Genomic DNA, 14,187 nt, shown 5'->3' on the forward strand with positions numbered 1-14,187 from the left:
CAGTGAATTCTATGGCGATACTCTATTAAAGTTTGTCCATATGAATGAAAAACACACAGCACGTTTACTTATGAGGGGTAGCAATAAAGCTGTAATTATCACGTCGAAAAACTTAAGTTGCGTAGCTAATTTTTTGTTTGTTTGCAGGCACATGTCTGCAATTGGTATAAAATTAATATCCCATCGCCACAGTACCGCAGAACCTCGCTAGAAGAGCAGCCCATTGATAAAGTTGATGTGGGCTGGTGTACACTGCTCTGGCTCGTGTAGCGACGTGCTACGGCGCCGTAGCGCTGAGATTTTAATTTTTTCCCTCACTGCAGATACAAATTAATTACGTAACTTAATTTTTCGAAGGTGATGAGGCCAACTTTATGACTAACGTTCATAAATTAGCTATGTAAATAAATTTCTTCGGTGATCGAGTTACACTCGACTTACGTTATGCGTAACGGGTGCAACCAGGCAAATAAAAATATTGATCTAAATGCCGTCGCTCTATCAGGTTCAGAGATTGCAGCCTTCCTCTCATGTTGATTTTTATGTAGATACATCTGCTTCTATTTATGTGTCGTTATTACATGTTCACAGATCTTCTCTCGTGAAAGTTGAATCTGGCACCAAGCTTGACGATTTTCACAGCAGTTTTCCGAAGAATTTACAGTAGATTTCCGCAGTATTTCTACGGTGAAAGGAATGGGTGAACCGATATACTGAATATGGAATGGAATACTACAGTAATCAGACATGTTATTGATGCAAGAACAAATATCGAACAAAAAACTGCGTGCGAGTACTGCTTATTACAGTATCTGATCTACAGAAGGCTTATAAGTTCGGCTAATTTTTTAAAGTGAAATTGTAATTTTAATACATTCAAATGACGTGTTCTCCGACTAGTTATTGGTGAACTGTAATCGACATACATATGTAGTGTTTCGACGCACAAAACTAGTGTTGACAGATATAGAGCACTTCTGTGACAAACGTTATTACGATGTGTCCGATTCGAGCAACAGTATTTCCCCGGCCGAGCAGCATTAATGTTACGGACGATAACAGCATAGACCGAGCGAGAAGCTACTGGTGGAACGGGTGGAACGGGGGAAAATACGCTATACCGTGGAAACCGTTTTACGGAAGCGCCCAACCCTATTATTATTAACTCTTTTAATGTCTGCCCCGACCCGTAGCATGCTGTAAAAAGACTTTGTGTGTGTCAGGGAACTCTTTCAGCAGCGTGTCTAGTCGTGATATTTACGTCCTCAATGTTCTCCAAATAAGTGAGAACGCGCTGACTCACGTTTTGAATATGCCCCTTAGTGAAACGTATACGATATTCCAACAGGTCCTTCCACAGTTTTCCACACTCACCCAGGGGATTCTAGACAAAAGTTGCAAATCCTCTACGCAGTGACATATTCTTCCTGGACCAACTGCGAAGTCTCTTTGTGTAACATTTAGCCGTTTCTCTCTGATGAGTTTCTGTCAATGAGGCTTTAAATTCCCACCGCATTTAAAAATAAATTAGAATAAGTGTTACGTTGTCATTAGTGATTTGCTCCGATAAAGAGTTTCCTTAAACCACTGCATCCTCAGAAGGCGAGGAGCGTCATATTCAAGGAAAGATGATCAGGGTTTACCGTTGTGTTGACATGCCGCGCGGAGTGGCTGCGTGGTTAGAGGCGCCATGTCACGGATTGCGCGGCCCCTCCCGCCGGAGGTTCGAGTCCTCCCTCGGTCATGGGTGTGTGAGTGTTGTTCTTAGCATAAGTTAGTTTAAGTAGTGTGTAAGTCTACGGACCGATGACGTCAGCAGTTTGGTCCTTTAGGAATTGACATACATTTGAACATTTTTGTGTTGACATCTGTGTCGTTAGAGCCGGAGCACTAACACGTTCAGCTGAATAAGGATGGCGTGGGTATCGGCACTGACCTATGCCAAATAACCACCTCAAAATTTGCCGTAAGGGTTTTAGGGACACAGCGAAAAATCTAAACGTAGATATTGGGACAGGGATTACAAATACGTCCCTCAATGCGAGTCCAGGGACATAATCGCTGCGACAGTTGGTAGCATTTATCCAGAACATAATGCAACATCGTACAGTTTGCTTTTAAGTGAGTTCTGGGCATTTCTCTAGTGTACACAGTACATACACAGCTCTGAACACGTCCTAGACGACAAGCAGACTGACAGTAAAATTCTTCCCATCACATGTACCGTTGTGGCGTTAGGAAGTGAGTAAGACCACAAGGAGGACTGTAAAAAACGGTGACCTCGTATGGATCTGTGTAAGAAGAATGGCAGGCGAAAAAGAAGAAGCGGAGAGGAATTGAGTGACGTGAGAGGTTTTCGTCGTTTTGCTAAACGATCTGTAAGTGATTAACGTCCTAAGACGAATAGCGCCTACCATGAATCAGCGTTTCTTAGGTTTCGCTGAAGAAGGCGTGTATAATTCTCTCAGTTCTCAGGAAGTTTTTGGAGTAGCCGGGGCTCCAATGAACAGCAGAAACTTCTCCTTCCAGTCATCTTTGTAATCTTAAAATCTACAGGCATGAGACATTCTGATGGCAAACTTGTATCATTTCGGTACAGTATTTATTATTTGTACAATTGTAATGTCAGAGAAGACAGAACTGAGAAACACATCATTGACTTAATCTAGAAGTGATTACCTTTCTTTGCCCGTCACGAAAAACTGTCCTTTGTAATTTGAAATGGTGAGTTATTCATACTGTTGGAGCTGGAGGATGGATTCTCATGACGCTGATCTGTCGGTTGCCAGAGACCTGCGCGTTGTTTTGGACTGGTGCTACATTAATCTCCTTATTGTGTGAACAGTTTACACAATTTCAGTCTAAGCGTCTGACATCCTCTACATACACACTTGACAAGCCGAAGTACTATATGTGGTGGAAGATGCCTCGTCAAAGCCTCTTCCCCGTTCCATTCGTTATGAGTGACGTAAAAATTACTGTCTGCAAGGCTCTGTACGCGCTCTACACTCTCTTACTTTATTACCATGGTACCTACTCCAGGTACACTTTGGAAGCCCCACAAATATGTCCAATAGCGTTTCACCAGAATACTGTCGCCTTTCTTCCAAGGATTCCCATTTGAATTACCTTAAGCGAGCTGAGATTCACAAGGCCTCTGTTTCCGGAATGCATGTTGAGTGTTCTCGAGATTTTCATTCACCAAAATCATCATAAAACGTGAACATTAAAAATGTTCCACAATTCTACAACAGCTTGGCGTCAGTAACACAGGTCTGAGCTTTATTCTAGGAGCTTGATACCTTTCGTTGTTCCAGTAACGTGCAATAATCTACACTGATGCGCCAAAGAAACTGGTATAGGCATGCATATTCAAATACAGAGATATGTAAACAGGCAGAATAAGGCGCTGTGGTCGGCAACGCCTATGCAAGACACCAAGTGTCTGGCGCAGGTGTTAGATCGATTACTGCTGCTACAATGACAGGATATAGAGATTCAAGTGAATTTGAACGTGGTGTTACAGTCGGCGCACGAGCATTGGGACACAGCGACGAAGTGGGGATCTTCCCATAGGACCATTTCACGAGTGTACCGTGAATATCAGGAATCGAGCCGGCCGGTGTGGCCAAGCGGTTCTAAGCTCTTCAGTCTGGAACCGCGCGACCGCTACGGTCGCAGGTTCGAATCCTGCCTCGGGCATGGATGTGTGTGATGTCCATAGGGTAGTTAGGTTTAAGTAGCTCTAAGTTCTAGGGGACTGATGACCTTAGCAGTTAAGCCCCATAGCGCTCAGAGCCATTTGAACCATGAGAAATCGGGAAAAACAGCAAATCGACATCGCTGCTGCCGGAAAGAGAGTCTGCGAGAACGAGACCAACGATAACTGAAGAGAATCGTTCAACGTGGCAGAAGTGCAGCCCTTCCGCCTATTGCTGCAGATTTCAATGATGGGCCATCAAAAAGTGTCATCGTGCGATATGGGCTTTCGGAGCAGAAGGCCCACTGGTGTACCCTTGATAACTGCACGACACAAAGCTTTACGCCTCGCCTGGGCCCATCAACAGCGATATTGGACTGTTGATGACTGGAAACTGTTGCCTGGTCGGACGAGTCTCGTTTCAAATTGTATCGTGCGGATGGACGTTTACGGATATGGAGACAACCTCGTGAATACATGGACCCTACATGTCAAGCTGTTGCAGGCTCTGTTATGGTGTGGGGCGTGTGCAGTTGGAGTGATACTGGACCCCTGATACGTCTAGATACGACTCTCACAGGTAACACGTACATCCTGTCTGATCACCTGCATCCATTCATGTCCACTGTTCATTCCGACGGACTTCGGCAATCCGACAGACAATGCGATGCTCTACATGTCAAGAATTGCTAAAGAGTAGCTCGAGGAACACTCTTCTGATTTTAAACACTTCCGCTAGCCACAAACTCATCAGACATAATCATTATTGTGCATATCTGGGATGCCTTGCAACGTGCTGTTCAGGGGAGATGTGTACCCCATTGTACTCTTACGGATGTGTTGACAACCCCGCAGGATTCACGGTGTCAGTTGCCTCCAGCACTACTCCAGACATTAGTGGGATCCATGCCACGTCGTGTTGCGACATATCTGCGTGCTCGCGGCGTCCCTACACGATATTAGGTAGGTGTACCAGTTTCTTTGTCTCTTCAGTTTCCTACTAGAATCGAGAAAATTATTTCGCGAACTATGTCTAGAGTGTCACACGTATCACATCCGCTCCAGGTACCTTTCCACTGCTGATTTTCTGTTTCGCTATCACATATATCAATGTGTGTCCTTTCGTGCGATTATTGAAAAAATAAAAGTCTTTCCTTCCTCAGTGAGACAAATTTGAAAGACTTAATTTAGTATTTCGGTCTTGTTTCTGTCCTCTTCCGTTTCTGTTCCATTATGACCACTGAATGACTGGATATATGCTATTGATCCTGTTACTGAATTTACGACAGAGCTAACTTTTTGGTAACATCAGTCAGCAAAATTTTACTTCTGAATTCGTTGAAAGATTCTCGTATTTCTGTCCTAACTCTCATTTTGACTTCGTTAGATTGTCAGATAGGGTTTGAGTTCGCTTAAACCAGTGCTGAAGCTCTCTGTGCTTGCTTAGAAACTTCGTAAGACATCTCTGAACCACGGCGTTGGCTCCAGGAGACCCAGAAAATGTAGGGCAGTCACTTGATCAGTGACCGCCAAAATGCCGCGCACAGCTCATTGTCACTGGTCTGAGCTGCTTGCTCGGAGCATACTCCTCATCCAGTGACGTCTCAGATATGCTCATTAATCCTTTTAGGTTACAAAACGTTGTCGAGCTTGACAATGAAAGACACGTCCGTACATACTGTTTGGGAATAATAATCAGTAAAACTGCTCAATTTATAATGTATTTCTAGGCCTACCATCGGCGGTAAATATTCATACCAGTGAATGAGAAACGCAAAATCCGTGCTAAAACAGTTTGAAAAAGTCTGCAGGAAATTAGCAATGTCAGCTTCTCCCAGTGAACGTATGCCCTTATTGGCAAGACGTTTCACAGAGGACTGGGGTTCACAACCAACTTTAGACCATGCATACAAATCCACATTAGGAGCCACTTCATTATCGTAGTCAGTTTCACGGCTTTGATTAACTGCTCCTTGGAGCAGCTGCATCTTTACTAAACGATTCAGCGACAGGTCCACTTAACGCTTTGTTCTCCAGATTACCGTTAATTACTGTAGTAGTGTTTCAAATTGTAGAATAGTAGCTGCATCGTCTGCATAAGAGTATCCTCCGAATTCTGAATTTTCTGTGTGCTCTTCTGTGACCTCTTCCCAGCGGTTCAGTATACAATCACCCAGAACTTCGTCTGCCACGGAATTATGCCACATCCATGAAGTCATTTTTACAGATGTACAAGAAAGATCCACGAATGACAGTATGACCTCGCTAACTACACTACTGGCCATTAAAATTGCTACACCAAGAAGAAATGCAGATGATAAACGGGTATTCATTGGACAAATATGTTATATTAGAACTGACATGTGATTACATTTTCACGCAATTTGGGTGCATAGATCCTGAGAAATCAGTACCCAGAACAACCACCTCTGTCCGTAATAACGGTCTTGATACACCTGGGCATTGAGTCAAACAGAGCTTGGATGGTGTGTACTGATACAGCTGCCCATGCAGCTTCAACACGATACCACAGTTCATCAAGAGTAGTGACTGGCGTATTGTGACGAGCCAGTTGCTCGGCCGCCATTGACCAGACGTTTTCAATTGGTGAGAGATCTGGAGAATGCGCTGGCCAGGACAGCAGTCGAACATTTTCTGAATCCAGAAAGACCCATACAGGACCTGCAACATGCGGTCGTGCATTTTCCTGCTGAAATGTAGGGTTTCGCAAGGATCGAATGAAGGGTACAGCCAAGGGTCGTAAACATCTGAAATGTAACGTCCAATGTTGAAAGTGTCGTCAATGCGAACAAGAGGTGACCGAGACGTGTAACCAGTGGCACCCCATACCATCACGCCGGGTGATACGCCAGTATGGCGATGACGAATACACGCTTCCAATGTGCGTTCACCGCGATGTCGCCAAACACGGATGCGACCATCATGATGCTGTAAACAGAACCTGGATTCATCCGAAAAAATGACGTTTTGCCATTCGTGCACCCAGGTTCGTCGTTGATTACACCATCACAGGCGCTCCTGTCTGTGATGCAGCGTCAAGGGTAACCGCAGCCGTGGTCTCCGAGCTGATAGTCCATGTCGTTGCAAACGTCGTCGAACTGTTCGTGCAGATGGTTGTTGTCTTGCAAACGTCCCATCTGTTGACTCAGGGATCGAGACGTGGCTGCACGATCCGTTACAGCCATGCGGAAAAGATGCCTGTCATCTCGACTGCTAATGATACCAGGCCCTTGGGATCCAGCACGGCGTTCCGTATTACCCTCCTGAACCCACTGACTCCATATTCTGCTAACAGTCACTGGATATCGACCAACGCGAGCAGCAATGTCGCGATACGATAAACCGCAATCGCGATAGGCTAAAATCCGACCTTTATCAAAGTCGGAAACATGATGATACGCATTTCTCCTCCTTACACGAGGCATGACAACAACGTTTCACCAGGCAACGGTGGTGAACTACTGTTTGTGTATGAGAAATCGGTTGAAAACTTTCCTCATGTCAGCACGTTGTAGGTGTCGCCACTGGCGCCAACCTTGTGTGAATGCTCTGAAAAGCTAATCATTTGCATACTACAGCATCTTCTTCCTGTGGGTTAAATTTCGCGTCTATAGCACGTCGTCTTCGTGGTGTAGCAATTTTAATGGCCAGTAGTGTATAAAAACCAACCAACAATGAGTAAATAATATACGTATTACATTAAAGTGTGTTCATAAGCTGTTTTTGTCAAACTGCATATTTTCAGTAATCATCTAATTCGTACACTGGTAGCGGATATAATTCATATTATCTCAGCGGCTAACAATTCGAGATAATTTGTGAGCAGTGTTATCTGTAATGTTCATTCTTTAAACAGAGGAACCTCAAATGATTCAAATGGCTCTGAGCACTATGGGACTTAACATCTGAGGTCATCAGTCCCCTAGAACTTAGAACTACTTAAACCTAACTAACCTAAGGACATCACACACATCCATGCCCGAGGCAGAATTCGAAACTGCGGCCGTAGCGTTTGCGTGGTTCAAGACTAAAGCGCCTAGAGGCGCTCGGCCACTCCGACCGATCACAGAAGTAGCATTTCACAACATATAATCAGTACAAGTGGATGTAACTAGGAAATGAGTACACGAAAATCTGTTTGCATACATGTACGGCGTGGAAGAGAACTGGCTGTTTTGTATGCGTACAAAGGACTGTCGTATTGTTTTTTATACTTTATAATGTCGGAAATGTTACCGTGAATTGATCTTACCGTCGTTTATATCGGAAGATATCAGAAGCGCTTGTATCGGAAGATGTCACAAGCGTAAATCCAGAGGTGATAAATACCACCTGAACACAAAACCACCTCTGGACACGAGTGCCTCAAAGGCTATCGGAAAATATACCATTACTCACTTGTTCGCTGTATCTCAAGCCTAGAGACTACGAAACATAAAAACGGTATTCGTACTTATCAGCGAAATTTTTCTTACTTTCTTTCTTTCCTTCGGCCCTGGCCCCGCTTCCCCGCGTCAACGCAGGGTCGGCCGTGTTACTATTTATTTGGCAGTGTTAGTTGCAGACGGTGGCTGGATGCCCTTCCTGCCGCCACTCCGAACCCCCCAGGACGGAATTAGTGGACCCCAGCTGTGTGCATCTAGTGTAAGCCATGTAATAGTGCGAATTTTATCAAATGCCTGCGAATCGTGTAACTGAGGTGGAACGTGGGGACCAGCCCGGCATTCACCTAGCGGGATGTGGAAAACCACCTTAAAATCACATCCAAGCTGGCCGGCAGAACGGCCCGTCTCGTTAATCCGCTGAGCGGATTCGATTCGGGGCCGACGCGCCTACCCGAGTCCAGAAAGCAGCACATTAGCACCCTCGGCTACCCTGGCGGGTACTTATAAGAGAAATTACTGTGAATATATTAATAGCAATGAAATCGATTATTTGTAGTAAATAAACTAATAAACAAAATGTTTCAAATGGCTCTGAGCTCTATGGGACTTAACTGCTAAGATCATCAGTCCCCTAGAACTTAGAACTACTTAAACCTAACTAACCTAAGGATATCATACACATCCATGCCCGAGGCAGGATTCGAACCTGCGACTGTAGCGGTCGCTCGGTTCCAGACTGTAGCGCCTAGAACCGCTCGGCCACCTCGGCCGGCCTAATAAACAACATTTAAGGCCAGTGGTATATGGATTTACTATTGTGCTTAAAAGATTAAAACTGAGTATGTAGTATACAGTCCGCCTTTCATATTACGATCTATTAAGCATTACGGCAAACATCCATTATCAGTTTCAACTGGAAACGGTTGACCGGCCGCGGTGGTCGTGCGGTTCTGGCGCTGCAGTCCGGAACCGCGAGGCTGCTACGGTCGCAGGTTCAAATCCTGCCTCGGGCATGGGTGTGTGTGATGTCCTTAGGTTAGTTAGGTTTAAGTAGTTCTAAGTTCTAGGGGACTTATGACCTAAGATGTTGAGTCCCATAGTGCTCAGGGCCATTTGAACCACTTTGAAAACGGTTGAGTGAATCAAAGGTATATTTTCCTTGGGGTTTACATTTGTTTACTGTCAGCTCCAGCAAATGGACGAGTTATGTTACATGTGTTCTAGTATAGGACAATCAAAGCCAGTTTAATATCGTGATTTTAATAACGTCATATTTGCGTGCACGGTAGCTTGTTAAACGTTTTTGAACAGGGCTTGAGAAGAGGAAGTGGACTACAAAAAAAAAAAATATAGCATGGTATTTAAAAAATTCGTACTGCTGTTCCTAGCTATGCAGCGAACAAAGATACCAGAAAGGCAATCATCGTGCTTAGTGTCACCCCGCTAGCTAAACAAGTGCTTCATACATGTCTTTCTTTTTCTCCTGAACAAAAATGTTTCCGGTCATCGAGATGAATGCTACGCACGGTAGAGGGTACACAAAATTATATCTCCTACATGAGTGAAGGTAGAAATTTGGGGTGAATTTTAACTACATTTTTTTTTTCAAAACACCCATCCGATTTTACAAGAGAGTATATTTTACACTCATGCACATAAAAACTTGAAGCACTTTTCACAATCACGTTTAGGATAAGAGTTTTAATTAGCAATGCTGAACGTTCTCTCCATCGGACGCACGAGAAACATCCAGACGACGGTCAAACTTGTCCCATATTTTTGCGAGCATGTATCGAGTTTCTCCATTCACTACTGTAGCTATTGGCGCCGTAGTTCCCCCCACAGCTGTTGAAAGGGGAGGCACATAGGCGAAGTCTTTCACAGAGCTGCACAAAAAGAAATGAGATACTTTGACATGAGGCTAATGGTGCAATGCGAGATCCGTACGTCCCTTACAGCCGAGCCATCAGTGAAGCAGCTCATTGTTCAGAAATGCTCTTACACGTAGCTTCCAGTGACGTGTTTTTCCATCCCGTTGAAAAATAGCGCCTTTTGTTGCTGTTATATCGATGTCTCAACTCGACGCGTATTGGGTGATGAACGAGTGAGGAGCCTGCACCGAGGTGACCCCTGCTGTCAATCGCATGAACTGACAGTTTATAACTGGTTCCAAAGGCTTTTAGTTTGAATGCATAATTTAAAATTCACCCAAAATTGCTATCTTTATCCATTTAGAGGACATAGTCTCTTGCATATTTGTATTCGGAGCACTTGCTGTCGCTGCGTGACTGGGAGTCCAACGCAAAGACATTCGTGTCCGTGGATGGGTCTGCGAATCATTCTCACACAATGCGAGAAATTTAGTGGCACAATCTGTTGTTGAAGGTACCGGTCTCCTGCAGGTGCATTAGAACATCTGGATGCACGTGATCAGACAGTGATTTCCTATAGTGCTCGCAGGCGGAAGGACATGGCGGGCTACGGCGGCCCATGGGGAGGGCCCGTCTTGTTCCATGTAAACATCCTCCACAGAATACCTCCAGAACTTGTTTCGTATGGGAAACGACGCCTCAGGTGATTTCCGATGTACTCGCACCCTATCATTGGCTAGTACCAACGTACTGGTGAGTTATGAGAGAAATCCTCTCCTGTGCCTTCCCCTTCATCTCAGAGTAGCGTATTTGCAGGATGTATTTCAGTATGTGTCTTTCTGTACAGTATTTACCCTCTACAGCTCGCGCCAGCATCGTGGACGTTATTCCCTTACATCTAAACAGATGTCCTACCATCCTGTCCCTTCTTGTTGCCAGTGTTTTCTGTATGTTTCTTTCCTCACCGATTCTGAGGAGAACCTCTTCATTCCTTAGCTTATCAGATCAGTCCACCAAATTTTCAACGTTCTTGTGTAGCATCAGATTTCAAATGCTTAGTCTCTTCTGTTCCAGATTTCCCACACCCCATGTTTCACTACCATACAATTCTGTGCTGCAAACGTAGCTTCTCAGAAATTTCTTCCACAAATTCAGGCCTATGCTTGATACTAGTAGACTTCTCTTGGACAGCAGTGCCCTTTCTGCTAGTGTTAGTCTGCTTTTGATGCCCTCCTTATTCGGTCCGTCATCGGTTCGTTTGCTGCCTAGCTAGCGGAATTCCGTAGTTTCATTTACTTCGTTATCACCAGTCCTGATATTAAGTTTCTCTCTGTTCTCCTTTCTGCTACTTCACATTACTTTCGTCCGTTTTCGGTTTACACTCGGTCCATATTCTGTACTCATTACACAGTCCATTCCATTCAGCAGATCCTGTAATTCTTCTTCACTTTCACTGAGGATAACAATGTCATCATCGAATCTTATCATTGATATACATTCACCTTGAATTTTTATTGCACTGTTGAACTTTTCTTTTATTTCCATCATTGTTTCTTCGATGTCTAGACTGAACAGTATGGGCAAAAGACTACATCCCTGTCTTCTACCTTTTGAATCCGAGCACTACGTTCTTGGTCGTCCACTCTTATTGTTTCCTCTTGGCTCTTGCACCTGTCTTTCCCCATACTTTATCCCTACTTCTCTCAGAATTGCGAACATGTTGCACCATTTGACGTAGTCGAACACTTTTTCCAGGTCGACAGATCCTATGAATGTGTCTCGATTTTTCTTTAGTTTTGCTTCATTATCAACCGCAACGTCAGAACTGCCTCTGATGCCTTTACGTTTCTTAAAGCCAGACTGATCGTCGTCTAACACAACCTCAATTTTATTTTCCATTCTTCTGTATATTATTCTTGTCAGAAACTTGGATGCATGAGCTGTTAACCTGATTGTGTGATAATTCTCTCACTTTTCAGCTCTTGCAATCTTCGGAATTGTGTGCATGACACTTTTACGAAAGTCTGATGGTATATCGCTAGACCCATATATTCCACAAACCAACGCGAATAGTCGTTTTTTTGCCAATTCCCCCAATGATTTTAGAAATTCTGAAAATGGTTCAAATGGCTCTGAGCACTATGGGACTTAACATCTGAGGTCATCAGTCCCCTAGAATTTCTGATGGCATATTATCTATCGCTTCTGCCTTGTTTGATCTTAAGTCTTCAAAAGCTCTTTTAAATTCTGATTATAATACTGGATCTCCTCTCTCTTCTGTATCGACTACTGTTTCTTCTTCTGTCACTTTATCAGACAAGTCTTCTCCCTCATAGAGGCCTTCAATGTACTCTTTCCACCTATCAGCTCTCTCTTCTGCATTGAACGGTGAAATTACCATCACACTCTTAATGTTTCTATGCTTGCTTTCAATTTCACGGAAGATTGTTTCAAATTTTCTATATGGTGAGTCCCTCCTTGCGACAATCATTTCTTTTTCGATTTATTCCTTTTTTTGATGCACCAATTTTGCATTAGCTTCCCCGCACTTTCTGTTTATTTCACTCCGAAGTGACGGCTATTTCTGTATTACTGAATTTCCACGAACATTTTCGTATTTTCTTCTTTGATCGATCAACTGAAGTATTTCTTCTGTTACCCATGGTTTCTTTGCAGTTAGCCGACCGGAGTGGCCGTGCGGTTCTAGGCGCTACAGTCTGGAACCGTGTAACCGCTACGGTCGCAGGTTCGAATCCTGCCTCGGGCATGGATGTGTTTGATTACCTTAGGTTAGTTAGGTTTAATTAGTTCTAAGTTCTAGGCGACTGATGACCTCAGAAGTTAAGTCGCATAGTGCTCAGAGCCATTTGAACCATTTTTTTCTTTGCAGTTACCTTCTTTGTACCTATGTTCTTCTTTCCCACATCTGTGATTTTCCTTTTAAGAGATATCTATTCCTCTTCAACTGGACTGCCTACTAGCTATTCCTTATCTCAGTACCTACAGCTTTGTAGAACTTCAAGCGTATCTCTTCAGTCCATAGTACTTTCGTATCTCATTTCTTTGCGCATTGATTCTTTCTAACTAGTCTCGTAAACTTACGATTTTAAATTAAGGCAAATATGAGTCTACGTCGTCAAGTGGTGCCGCATTATGTATTCCGTTTCTATAGATTTTTGCTGCAAGTTGATCTGTAGTCATGGTGTACACAGCTCAAACGACTTCTGTGGGTCGCGGTTTGTAACGTCTTTCATATCCCGACAAAAACCTTGTGCCGATTTGTGTTAACAATTTCCGTAGCGGAGTTTCTCTCTTTACCAAATTTCATCCAGTCTTCCGGGTGTTTCAAGTGCCGAGATGACACACCGTTTACTGTCTTGACCGGCACTTTGTTCAACGATGTTTACACCTTCGTCGAGTGAGACTGAGTCTTATTCCCGCCTTGACACATGTATTTAGAAACCTACGTGCACATTTCTGCGAAAATTTCACAGCGGACCTTAACGGACGTTGTGACACTAAATTCCTCTTTCCGTGAGAATATGAATGTCACTGGAGTAGCACATCACTTCATTGGAAAACCATAGTTGCTTTAACATAAAAATATACAGACGTTACCAATACAGAAAATTATTTGTACCTTTTTGTACTGTAACCTTCCGGAATCTTCGCTTTAATTTAAGTTTGGGAACATCGCCTTTACAATTGGGTTCCTGCATGACAGGCGCTCTGTGCAGGTCGCATCTTGTCCCCTGTAGCAAGTGCAAACTGCCTGCAGACGTCACTGCACTTAACGTACACTATGTGGTCAAAAGTATCCGGATACCCTAAAATCATAAGTTTTTCATGTTAGGTGCATTGTGCTGCCACCTACTGCCAGGTACTCCATACGAGCGACCTCAGTAGTCATTACACATCGTGACAGAGCATAATGGGGCGCTCCGCGGAACTCGCGGACTTTGAACGTGGTCAGGTGATTGGGTGTCACTTGTGTCATACGTCTGTACAAGAGATTTCCACACTCCTGAACATCCCTAGTCCACTGTTTCCGATGTGACAGTAAAATGGAAACGTGAAGGAACACGTACAGCACAAAAGCGTGCAGGCCGACCTCGTCTGTTGACTGGCAGAGACCGCCGACAGTTGAAGAGGCTCGTAGTGTGTAATAGGCAGACATCTATCCAGACCATCACACAGGAATTCCACACTG

The sequence above is a fragment of the Schistocerca cancellata genome, chromosome 4 (assembly GCF_023864275.1).
Source record: "Schistocerca cancellata isolate TAMUIC-IGC-003103 chromosome 4, iqSchCanc2.1, whole genome shotgun sequence".
NCBI lineage: Eukaryota > Metazoa > Arthropoda > Insecta > Orthoptera > Acrididae > Schistocerca > Schistocerca cancellata.